Here is a 13,203-nt window from a genome sequence, read left to right as displayed (position 1 = left end):
TAAAATACAATGCTGTTTCAAGATTGTCTTAGTATTTTGAACTACAGACCTGGATCGAGGGAGTGGTTGTTTCATTGCCACTGATCTCCTAGACTGACTCACATGGCCAGGTGGACATGTCTGAGTGACTGCAAAAAGCATTGAGGAGCCCCAGTCCTGACTGCCTTTACAGCCAGAGAGCCATCACATCATGGTTATTGCTGCACTGGATGCTCAACACCACAGTGTAAGGTTTTGTATGTCATTGCCAGCAGCACTGATTTTCTTCAGTGTCTGCTCTGAGAAAAATAGAAACTCACACTCTCTGGGAGAATTGCAGAAAAAAAGGACACATGTCAGTCAAAAGCACAGTGGGAGGAGGTGGTGTTAGTTAGGGCAAATGCTGTTGCCTTTCGCAGGGTCCTGGACTGATGTTCTGCAGCACATTCCCAGATGAAATAACACAGAATCACTGAGGCTAGAAAAGTCCTCCGAGATCATCAAGTCCAATCAGTAACCCAGCACTGCCAAGGCCACCACTGAACCATGTCCTCATGTTTGAGGAGTCCATTCGGTGCAGGGGGCTCGGGTGCAGCCGCAGTGCCAGCTGCAGACTCAGCTCTGCCTGCAGGGAGCCTGAGGCAAGAGGAACTGCCACCCCTGGGCATAACAGAGGGCAGGGGCCCAGCCGGGTGCCTGGGCACTCAGAGACACAGCACGAGCTGAGGACTGGGGAGGAAGAGCTGAGACTTGCACACACTTGGACTGGGAGGGGAGAAAAGCCCAGGGGTCTTTTGTTGGGCGTCCCTCCTTGGAGGTACCAGCTCCAGCTGCTCCCGCGTTACTGTGCCGTGAATAAATTGCTCTGTGGAACGAGACACCTGAGACTCTCCATGGGAGCCCTGGCGTGACTGTGAGTGGGGTGTGCGGGGAGCCGAGCGGGACCTGCCAGGCACGGGAGCCGCCGCTGCAAAGGGGCTTCAGTGCTGCGGGTAAATCCCTGGTGGTGGGAGTGCGACTGCCAGGGAGTCCCGGGAATGGTCACACCGGGAAGTTTCCTCAACGCCCAAGTGCCACATCCACACATTTTCTGAACACTTCCAGGGATGGTGACTCCAGCATTGCCCTGGGCAGGCTGTTTCAATGCCTGACCATCCTTTTAGTGAGGAAATTTTCCTTAATATCCAATTTAAACGTCTCGTGGCACAACTTGAGGCCCTTTCCTCTCGTCCCGTCACTTGTTCCCGGGAAGAAGAGCCCGACCCTTCCCGGGACGTGCTCGGGAATGATTTACCTACACACTCCTCAGCTCAGCGTCGCCTCCTCCCTCGCTGTTCAGCACCAGCCTTCAGCTGCTGAGGTAGAAGCGTTTCGCGGGACCACAGGGTGGCATCAGAAACCAGGGCGCGGGGTAAGTTTGGGTAGTACCTTGTCTTTAAATGTTTGGGTCAGGTCCCCACCGGGGGCGAGGCGAGAGGCGCCGGGTGTGCTACACTACCCCGCGAAGTGAGCGTTTCCACTTGGAGGCTTCCTGGAGAGCGGGAAAAGGCAGCAGGAGGCGGAGGACGGCACACGCCTTCCGCGGGGCGCAGCCCCAGGTGCCGGGCAGGCCGAGCTTGCTGTGCCTCGGGGGTGCGATCCCCGAGCGGGGACAGAGGGACAGCACCGGGGGGGTCAGCGAGCCGAACCGGACCTGCACTAGCGGAGTGCCTGCGCTGCCTCCCCGCCCGCGTTCCCCCACGGCCGGTGGTGCCCTCCCCACCCGCGTCCCCTCCCCACCCGCGTCCCTCACGGCTGGGGGGGGGGCGCTCCCGCCGCGCCGCCCCGTCCCGCGGGGGGCGGGGCCATGCTCTCTGCCGCACCGCCCCCCGCGCAGGGCGGCCCCGCGCAGGCGCAGCGCGGGCGGTGTCGCGGCGGGCGGAGAGCGGCGGTCCCGCGGTGCAGGTGAGCCCCGGCCCGGCCCCGCGGGTCTGCCCCGGCCCCGCGCTCCTGCCCGGCCCGGCCCCGCGGGCCCCGCGTCTCCGGCCCCGCCCCGGCCCCGGGACGCGCCGCCGCCCCCGGGCAGCAGGTGCCGCGCGGCGGCGGCGGGCGGGCCGGGCTGAGCGGCAGCCGCGCCCGCGGGCACCGTGTGTCCCGGCGCGCCCGGCTCCGCGGCCGCCGGGGGGTCGCGGCGGGGCCCCGCTGAGGGAGGCGGCGGCGGAGAGACCCGCTGACCCCGCGCTGGGAAATGACCTCTCGTCGCTCCGCCGGGGAGCGGGAGGGACGCCTCGGGAGTGCACGGGTTTATTGCGGTCCCTTCATGTAAATAGCGCTCTGCTTGCATCATCTGCTTGCTCTCATCTGTAGCTTTCCTTCCTGGTATTCACGTCTCGAAATTCTCGCTCGTATTATTTAGTTTGGACAGCGAAAACGGGGTGTTTTTCTTTATTTCGTCCCTGCCTTGTCGGAACACGAATGGGAAAGGAATAGCTTGTAAAAGATTTGTTGACTAGAGTCATCACATTAGGTTAATGTCTCTTTTTTTTCTATTTTGTATTTAATGTGAGTCACAAGGAGCTACAATTAAGCTACAATTTAAAACATTATAGCAAAATCAGATGGTTCTGCTGTCTCACAGCCCCTGATTATGAGGTGCTGCGCGGAACAGGGGGTGTTGCGGAGCAGGCGAGGCCTGTCCTGGCTCCCGGCAGGGGCTGGAGCCGAGGGGGTCCCGCGGAGACTGAGAGCCTGGTGTCTGCCCCGTGCTTGGGGTGCTCCTGAAAGGAGGCTGGAACCCGTGTGTGATCACAGCATGTGAATCGCTGTCAGCTTGGAGCAGGACTTGGGTGACTTTGTCACACTCGTGTTTGCTCCAGAGAATAGGAAAGATCTGGTAAGGATCAGCGGAAATTGCATCTGGGAAACCCAGAAGAGCTTTTGTGCTTGAATGCTGAGGTGATGAGAAGATGGGGGTTACAAGTGGAGAAGAATGCCCCATTCCTGGAAGCGTTCTAGGCCAGGCTGGGCAGGGCTTGGAGCAACCTGGTCTAGTGGAGGGTGTCTCTGCAGGGAGTTGGAAGTGGTTGAGCTTTAAGGTTCCTCCCAACCCATTCCTGGGTTCTATGAAGAATCTCCTTCTGCTATCTGTGCCAGGCGTGCTCATGAGTCTCCTGTATTCAGGAGGACGTGGGGGCTTATTGCTTTAGCTTGTGCCTTGCCTTACCTGTAGAAACAACAGTCTTCCAAGTTCTGGAGCCTGTCAAACCATGTTTGGCACCAGTGGATCAGTCTGTGGTGAAAAGCGAAAAGGTGATGTAAAGTCGAAGAGCTGGGTTTAAAATTAGTGTGGATATTTTCTAGTGTAATAATTTACTTGGGCTGGGGGAGCAGAGCTTACTAGATGCCTCTCTTAGTGAGTTGGGGGTAGATCCCTGAAAGAGCAAGAAGATTGCTAGGATTCATCTGGATTGTTGGCCACTGGACTGGGGATTGTGGAGGGAGCTCAGGACTGGCAGTGATTGTTCCAATTTCATTTATTTGTTTGGAATTTTGAAACTTAGCTTGTGTGTGGCACACAAGGCATGGAAACTTGTCTTGAGGGCAGCAGCTTGATGTGGGCTATATTTGGCTCGTATTGAGATGTTTGCAGGTGTAGAAGCGGAAATGTTACACAGTGAAAATTAAACAATGCTATACAATTAAAATTGCACAACTTCTGGAAGCAGCATTATTGGAGGCTGTAATTACATTCCTAGCTACTCATTTTGTATCTGAGGTTAAAAATTAATTGAAATGACCAAACGTGTTTGATTTGCATTTCCCTGGTCTCTGATCACCTTCAGAAACCCTCCAGTGCTCCTGTTTGCAGCTCATATTTCACATTGTTCATGTATGACACAGTCATCAGTGTTTTTCATTGGTAAGTGTGGTGGTACATTTAGATTTCAGAGGCCTTATTACGTACGACATGTATTTTGGTTCCTTAAAGATATACTAGAAAATTTTCTTGAAGATAGTACTGGGACATTTTTGCTTAAACATTCCTCTGTTGTATGCTCAAGGTAAACATTAGAGCAAAGTAGTAATATATAGCTATTTCAATAAGCACAAAAAATTACAGTCATAGTATAGTTTAAGTACAAAAATAAAAAAGGAGAAAGCAATTCATCTTTAATTTTTTGGGGGTTGGTTTTCACATGTAAGAGACTAAGGATTTTAATTTTTAATTACTTAATTGTCATTCTCACAAACAATAACTGTACTGGATTGCCAGCACTATTGCTTCCTGGAAAATGGTGAAGCCAAACCCTCAGTTTTGTTTCCGTAGGCAGTGCTAACACCATAACCCCCCCTGAGCAGGGTTTATCTTGTGCTCATCATGTCAGCTGTACCTTGGATACAAGTAAATCTGTGTGTGCTGCCTAAGCCCGTGCTGGGCACTGCGCAGGGCTGGCTCAGGCTATTTGTGGCTGGGATTATTAAGGCCTGGTTTAACCCACAGCGGTTCCATGAGAGCAGAGGAGGGGTTTGCTGCTGTTTCCCTGTGTAATGTTGAAGACAATGTTCCTGATAGGTGTTTCAGTGCTTCTCAGTGGTCTCATTTTCACGTGAATGTGGTTTGGGAGGAAAAATAAAATGCTGCATTTGCTTTTCCCTGGGAATTCTCAGTGTTCTGTCCAGTCAGGTTAGTTATTAAGCAGAGCAGTTCTGATTTGGTCCTGCCATGAAAAGGGCTGGGTGACTGTGCAAACCAGAGTTGATGAGAGATTTCTATAACCTCACTTGGGCTTCAGTTCTGTGCTTGTAAATTCTGAATTGTAAATGGGACTTACTGGATTTTTAATGATCTTATTGATCACTCACTGTTTTCTATGTGGTCATATCCTCTTGTCTTCTGTGACTGATATAGCACACTTTGTTATAGTAAACCAGTTGGTGCTGTGGGAAGCATGGAAGGAACGGCTCTGTTTTCATTTGGTTATTGTCCTTCCCAGGCTTGGATGTGTTTCTCTGTTTACGGTGGGCATAGTTCCCCAAAGAGGTGTTCCTTATTTTACATAGTGTAAAAACAGTAGAGGTTTTGAATGCAATGTTTAATTTTGAAGTAACCTTTACTGTTCAGTCGTGTATAAATCAGATTCTCCTTTTAACTACCAGATGGATTAAAAATGTGAAACTGACACTTTCCACCCCCCCCCCCAAGAGCTGGAATTGTGACTTTTACCTGTGTGTTTGAACAGAGGAGATAGGCAATCTGCAGCTTCCTTTTCTTCTGTATTTTAGTCATGGAGCTGTGTGTTACATCTTAAACTGGCTGGCATGCTAAAGGGCTGGTCCTATTCTTGCTCTGTCTTGTACCACCTTCAGCATTTACTGGAGGTTTTCCTGATCCATTTTAGTTTGCTAAATAATCAGAGCACTAATCCAGCCCCTCTGTGTCCTCATGTCCCCAGAAGATCAGCTTTTGCCAGGTAAGCAAGCTGAATAAGTTCAAAGAAGGGCTGAGGAGTACCAGAGACCTAATTGATTTTTGCAGAGTAAGAACAGCCGTAGAGTCTGGTGAGACCATCTAGTCTGCTGTTCTTTCCTAAGAGTGATCAAAAAGAGAAGAGCATAAGGTCAGGATATGTTATATAAACCTTTGCCTGATGGCCCTCTTGTCTCTCCTCAGCTGTAGGATGTCAAGAGTTAGATGTTGTTTGCTTTTATTTTGTTCACGCTTAATGCATTTTTCTGTGAACTAGAATGTGTCTCACATCTGTTTAAATGTGTGGCACTGCCACGTCCCAGGGGAGACCTTCCAGAGCACAGAATCATCTTGTAGGTGCTGACTACCTCTGCTTGTTTTCTTTTGAACTTGACAGCTGCTGACTTCATTTCCTATCTCTTAGCTGTTGTATTGTTTAGACACAGTGAACAACTGATCTTGATTTACCTTCTCTGTTCAGCTGATGATTTTACAGGTTTCTGTCTTATGTCACTGCAGCAATCTCTGTTTCCAGGCAGAAGAGCCCTAGCCTGATTGATTATTCCTCATTCACGTTTTCAAACCTTGTTTCCTTGTAAAAAATATTTTCCCTTCCATTATGTCCTTTGGAAAGGAAGGAGCAGGCACTGCATCCAGCATTCAAGCTGCAGACATTCTATAGCTTTATGTGGTGATTTTATTACTAATAATTTCCTAACATTAGCTTTATTTTTTCATATGTTGAATGGCTTTGAGCTGATACTTTAATCAGCCTGTTGTGACTCTAGCAAGATTTTCTGAGTATTAATGATCAGTTTGGAGCACACCACTCTATATGTGAAATAAGGACCACTTATCTTCAGACCGCTATTTTATTTGCACTGAATTTCATCTGTTATTTTATTTCCCTGTGGTTCACTCTCAGAGGGTTTTTTTGCAGATCTTCAGCCAGCCCTTCTCTTTGCTCCCAGAACAGCTCATATCCTCAGGAGACTTTCACTCCACTCCTTGCCCCTTTTTGCAGCCTGTTTATGAATACAGTGTGCAGCAGAGCACTGCAAAAGGCTCCTGGCTGACTCCCTCCCTGGGAAAACTGACCACTTATGCCTGTCCTCTGTGCTCTGTTTTCAGCTGGTTGTTAGTCCAGACCTGGGCTTGCCCCCTGGGGTTTCCCGAGGTTCAGCACCTGTCTGGGTGTGTCTGTGCGGCAGTTCCAGCGCTGCTCACGGAGAGGCTCTGCCTGTCCGGGTCCCTCTGGCACTCCACACAGTGAGAGCCCAGGGTGCAAACAGATCTGACTGGAAATGAACCCAGCAAATTACAAATTAACGCTGAGTTAGTGTTGCTGTACTGGCAGTATACAAATGTGGGGATTTAATTAGAATCAATTCAGTCAGATAAGTGCGTATTTCTGTGCTTGCTGCTGCTGATTGAAACTGTGACCTTACAGGCTGAACTGTAGTCTAGACTGAGACAGTCTAAGTGTCTGTGCACACACTTTTCATTTCAAGTTGGCATGATTTTGGTGCTGTAGTTAGATTAGCATGACTTGGTGTATGAATTACACCCAGGTACTAATTCAGTGGGGTTTGTGACTGCTTCTTGGACACTTTCCCTGGACTGAGGCAGAAAGACATGTGACCCTGGGTTAACATCTGGAATTCCTTAAACAAAGACAGTGAATAAGGAGAGGGGTTTAGTGCATTTATGTAAATTAATAGGGATCTAGTAATATTTTTTATCCTATATGTGGACTTCTATCATGCAATTGTTCCTAATAAATTAATATTTTAAAAATATGCAACTGGAAATTCACAAATTTTGTGATTGATACCCTTGCAGTGTTTTGTAAATGCTAGAATTATTTGGGGTCTGTGTACATTTAAGCTTCCTAAATACAGAGGATAAAGATCTTTAATGAAATTTCTGTTTGCTAAATCGACTATTCTTGAAAATTTGTATCTGAATTCTCTGGTTTTGTTGTCACGCATAATAGTTTTCTGCTGAGGGTTTTTTGGGTTGTCTTTGTGTGGAGAACTGAAGTTAGGTGCTTGTGTTTTTGCTAGGTTCTTTTGGCTGTGATAGTTTTGAAATTTATTACTTAGCCAGCAAGGTCTGGGGTTTTTTTTTTGGTTTGTGTAGGTGTTTCTACCTTTGCATAGGCTGAAAGAAAAACTTGATTGGTGTAAAGGTATAGTTTTGTGGCTTGGATTGGTGTATTTTCTTTCAGAAAATGAGGGCTTATATGTGGATTTGTGCTTTATTTTCAAGGTGGTAGGAAGATGTGACTTGAGGAGTGGTTTAAATCTGCTTTTCTGTGCTGCCAGTTCAGGTGCTGCATGGCTTGGTGGAGGACTAACATAACAGTGTTGGGAGTATTGAGCAAGTACATGCTACTCAGTTGGCAAAGAGGCATTTTTAGCCATTGTATGAGAACTCTACATTTGCTGTTTTGCTTATGTAGTTCATTCTAACGTGGTTTTCATCAAAGAAATGGCCCTCATTAGAAATTAAACTTCTTTTTTCCTTTAGCTTGGGTGAAAAGGTTGTCAAATACATATCATATGGTCTTAGAGAAGTTAGGGAAGGTTTTTTCTCATATTACAACAACTGGGCTTTATCCATGGGCTGAAGGAGAGAAAGGCACAGGACTTGGTGAAAATTTTCACATGGATTAGCTCAGCCACAGAACAAAACTATTCTTTCCTGATAAGTAGTTAATTAGAAACATTCATTATTAAAAAACCCCAAATCAATAAGAGATTTTTTTTTTTGTTATTTCTAGGAGTAGGTGGATGGAACACCCAGCAAACGTTCCAGCCAGTTCATACTTGGCTAATAAGTAGTTTGCCAGGTCACCTGGCAGTGAGTGGCCCCTCGGTTCCATCCCTGCACAGGGTGGTCATGGGGCATGGCAGACTCTGGGAGTGCTCTGGAGTTGGGAACAGAACTGTGGGACCACAGGGCTGCTGGCTCCCAGCAAGGACATTGCTTTAAGAGGAGGGATATTATTCTTCAGCATTTTACACAGTGCAACACCTGTATAATGCAAATGCTGTAGCTGCTGCTGCTGTGGTGGTGTTTATAAAATCAGGAGGTCTGTTTGGTGAGACCTCAGCTGTGCTGACCTGCAGTGCCAGGTCGTAGCAGTGTCTCCCTGGCCATACCATGGCCTGGTGGTGTTGGGAACTGCACTCCTGCACGCTGCTGGCCCACAGGATTGAGTTATTGCAGCCAGAAGTCGGCATGGAGTCCTGCAGGGCTCCCAACTGCCTTTCTCCGTTACCGCCTTGTCACCATCGAGATTTCCGCACAAATGTCTAAATTGCAAAAGGGCTGGACTTTTCCAGCAGTGTGAGTACAAAAGCACAGAGGGGCCCGTAGCTTTGTCCGTACAAAAGAGCCAATGAAGAAGTTCAGGTCGTCTCTGCCTAAGTGTCGTTTTAATGGGTTTTTTCCCAGTGTCACTAAGAACCTCCACCCAAGGCCTCCACCCCCAGGAGGAGCAGCCACAGGGGCTGTGTGCTGCAGTGACCAGGGGTGTCTCGGCCTGGGAACGCTCCCTTACAGGGGTCTTACCATAAGAGAGGGAAGATTTAAAATATTCTTTCGGCCACACTGAGCAGAACCATTGCACTGGCTGGGCAGTGCAGTGTGCAGTACCTTTGGGGCACTGAATTTCTGTGTTTTTAACTGATTTTAAGTAGACTTGGAGTTCATGGCTGTCCAGCTCCTGTAGTCAGTCATAGAAACCATCAGCATTTTTCCTGTTTCCTACATGCAAAAGGGTTATTCATGTGCAATTGCAAAGTGTGATGCTTGCAGTTGGAGAACACTCTTTAAAAAAAGGCTTAAAACCAGGTTGATTTTGTTGTTCTTTAGCTGAGGTTATTCATGGTATTTGAATATGTGCTTGTCTGGACGTATTGCAGGTGGCCAAAGGATCTGTGACCAGAGTGCTTTATGACAGTAACTGCTGCCTGATTTTGCTGAGGCTGTGCTCTAACAGAGGGAGCCATCTCAGAGGTGTGATGGTTACTCAGAGGTGTTCCTTGCCTTAAAAGTGATTGTACTGCAGCACTCCCTGTCACTCAGCCAGTGTTCCAGTTCCCACCCCAGACCTGCAGGCAAGTTAGAGACCCTTGCTGATGTGATTTTCTTAGGGACTATCCTGGTTTTTCTGAACTTCTGTGGTGGCATGCTGGAGAGCATGGAGGTGGAGGTGCAGGGATAAAAAAAAAACTGTCTCCCTCCAAAAAAAAGATTCTTACTTCTGATATATCTATACTTTGGGTGGTAAATGGAAGATTTTTTTTTACAATTTAGTTTTTTAATTGTTGGACTCAATGATCTTAGAGGTTTTTTCAAACCTTAATGTCATACCACCTTTTTGGTCCCTCTCTGACCAGAGATGGTCATTCCAGGGCACTGATGGACACTCCTTGCACTCTTCTTACCAAATATTGTGGGGTTTTTGCTGGTTTGGGTTTGGTTTGGATTTTTTTGTTTGTTTGTTTTGTTTCGTGTTGAATATTAATTGATACATTTTGTGTGATACGTACTTCCAAGTTGTCTTCATGAATTCTTTGTAAATGCATATGAATGTTGGCAATGATTTCCCCATTTTAGGTAGCCTGACAGTCCTGTATTTGGCTATTTGAGCAATTCTTGGAATTCTGGGAAGCAACCATGTCAGTGCCAGGGCTGCCTGGTCATGTGTGTACTCCAGAAGCTTCACTGGTATAATGAACCCCTCGGGCCCTTTGGAGAGTGATTGAGCTTACACTATGAGAAATGGCTTTTATTGTTATGCTTGCTAGTAATTGCCTAAATAAAGTGTTTTCAAGGGTAATTCTAGGCCACTAAAATTATACGTAAGCTGCCACTCACACCAGTATAAAAATGTCTTTAAAACGATTTGCAGAGCTTACCAGTTGGTTTCTCAGGAGGGGGGTCCTGTGCCTGTTCCACATGAATGCATTCCATTTTTGGTGGTGGCTTTAAGTGTTAGAAAATGATATTTCCTCACTGAACATTGTTTTTCTTGGCAGTGCAGTGACCCCTAAAGACTTCTAATAAGTCTGTCATCTTTTTTTTTTTTTTTTTTAACTGTGATCCCGAAGGGAGCAGCATTCCTGTAGGAATTCTCGCAGTGGAGAGCAGATGGGTGTGTGTAGCGCTGTGAGGCGGAGCAGCAGATCCTTTGGGAAGGGACAGTGAGCTGGGTGCTCGTGTGGCACTGACAGACCTCGGCACACACGGCAGTGCCGGGCGTGGGCACCGAGCTGCTCTGCTCCCCTGTCCTCAGGACCTGCTCTGGGCTGCGAAAACGGCCTTCAGCTTCTTTTTTCCTTGTTTAAAAAATGTTTTGTTGGGGTTGCAAAACAAGCACAAGGCAGCCCTCAAAAGCCAGCTTTGGAAATGGTGTTGCACAGGATTTCTCAGACAGATGGAGGAGGCATTCACTGAGCATTGTATTATCTTTTGTTGTCAGTAGTAGAAAAATAATAGAGGTTTTTCCTTGGGCCTTACAAAAGATAACTGCTTTTCCTCTCTTGACTTTAATTGTTTCATTCTTCTTTATTAAAGACAGGAGTTTCTTAACAATGAAAGCAATAAAGCAAGCAGAGAAGCCTGTGATGTCTTTAAAAACAGAAGAAAGGAAGAAATAAGAAATAAGATAAAGTCTATTGTGTGGCATAGTAACCTTTGAAGAAATTCATAGTAGAATAGGAATATGAATTTAGGACTTTATATATAAAGACAGGAGAAATACTGTCAGTACTTAATTTTCATAAAATAAGAAATGTTTAGGCAGGTATTATTCAGCCCTTTAGGGAGGTCTCCAGAGTATCAATCTCTGTACTTTCTCTCATTGGTAGGAAGTAGTTGTTGGGGAAAAAGATTGAAATGGCCTGAAACACATTGCACCAGAAGGCCTAATTCTCTACTTGAGCATTAATTGCCTAAACTAAGAAGTGTTGCAATGCAGATAGCTTGCTTTTCTGTAGTTTTGATTCCTTTGATGTGATATATTAATGTTTTCTCAGATCTCTAGCCTTCAAATGTCATTCTGGGCTATGGATTGATTGCAAATACAGCACTTCTGCTGCTATTTTTATCATGTCTCCACATTAAAATGATCTGCTTTTGTAGACACCATCATCAGTCACCTTGTTGGCCTAAAAATGACTTGAGGAAATACAATCTTTGTATTGTCAAAACTTTCAATAAGGAAAGGCTCAGAGAGTTTAAATCCTGATCTTGAAACATTTCCTTTAGTGAAGTCTGAAGTATTTTTATCCTATCATAAATCACTAGACTCAGATTTTCTTTTGTGTTTTAAAGAAAACCCCAGGTCTTCCGAGCAGCAGTGATTCCAGGTTGCTTTCCATAGTCTGGGGCCTCAGCTTTCAAGAGTGGCACTCACCTTTCCATAAATCAAGGGACTTGTTCCATGCCCTTGGCACTGCTTCTCTGTGGGTTCAAGCATCTGTGTGCATCAAAGGTACAGGGAGAGACAGGGTGCTGCCCTGGGACTCTGCTCTTCTGAGCTCCTGAGTGCAGTTGCAGCAGGAGGGGGATCTCTTTCTCTTGTCTGGCCAAACAGACAAGGACTGCAGTGATTTCTGGGCCACTATTAGAAAGTTCCATCCTTATTTTACTGGCATGCCTGTATACTTCTCATTTTTAAGGGATGAGCAGTCACATCTCCAAGTGGACAACTCTTCCTCTGAGCACCTGCATTAGCACAATGTGGTGATGGCCATCACCACTGACCTGTTAAGGAGCTTGATTGAGCCAGTGCTGTGCTGTCTTTCTCTCTCATGCAGTGGCTAGATGAAGAGCAATGACTTTTATTACTGGCGATTGCATAATAAATAATAGAAAACAGCTTTCAACCTGCCCACAGGGCAGTGGTGGTGAAGGGAGGGCTCTATTTTACTCCAAACAGGCTGCAGAGGCATTGCAGGGGAAGTAGCCTTGGAGCTCTTACCTCTTTTTGGTTTCTCCCCTGATTACAGTTTCATTTGAAGGACAACCAAAACGTTCATATTCTACCTGAGGTGAATATTTAACGGAGTGTATCTGGTGCCAGTGTATCGGGCTGCAAGGGAAAGTGCCGGTCCCTTCACAAAATGCAAAGTTATTCCATGCTGACTCAAAGATCCCAAAAGAAACAGGACTCCCAGCATGTGTGGTTTGGTGAAGGAATTACGGAGAAAAATTTGTTATCCTGTGCTAGAGAGGAGGTTCAGACAGATCACAGAAATTGATCTCCTCTGACTTCACTGTGCTGAATAATGTCGACATAAGAAGCCGAGAGAACAGCCTAAAAAGGTATCGGGATGAACTTATGCAACGTAATCAGATCAACACATTGTTTTGAAAAGAAATGAACACCTGAGCCTGTGATGATTCCCTCTGAGCCCTTCCTTTGGTAGAAGCCCTTGAGCAAGGAGAGGAGTGTCCATCCCTGCTGCAGAGGATGGACACTTTTCTCTTTGAAGCTCCCTGGCATAAACCTTGTGTAGCTCTTACATAAATGGAGCAAATGTACATAAAAGGACTAATTAAAAAAAGATAAATTAAAAGTTGGGGTCAACTTGAGGTCTAGGGGGAACATATGAGCATCTTAGATTTAAAGTTATGTAATAATTTTTTTAATGAAGTTCCCAACTCTGGGAGTGGTGGGGGAAACAGGGTGTTGTGTAGAAGGTTGCCTGCACATTTATGAAGATATGTGGCAGCATTAAGGCACATTTCTAAAGAGAAAC

At 46.5% G+C, this 13,203-nt stretch overlaps 1 protein-coding gene across 2 annotated transcripts in view; it reads left to right on the top strand.

Annotated features, from left to right (window-relative positions):
- The first annotated feature begins 1,886 nt into the window (after positions 1-1,886).
- NDRG3 (NDRG family member 3) overlaps positions 1,887-13,203 on the top strand; it is a 60,991-nt gene continuing 49,674 nt past the window's right edge. For both annotated transcript variants that reach the window (XM_027740414.2, XM_027740413.2), the window contains exon 1: positions 1,887-1,923. The gene's annotated coding sequence lies outside the window, so the exon portion shown is untranslated. The remainder of the gene's footprint in view (positions 1,924-13,203) is intronic.

This window comes from Pipra filicauda, unplaced genomic scaffold (genome assembly GCF_003945595.2).
Source record: "Pipra filicauda isolate LSUMZ 115617 unplaced genomic scaffold, ASM394559v2 scaffold561_size491250_pilon, whole genome shotgun sequence".
Lineage (NCBI taxonomy): Eukaryota > Metazoa > Chordata > Aves > Passeriformes > Pipridae > Pipra > Pipra filicauda.
This window is presented reverse-complemented; position numbering and strand designations above follow the sequence as displayed.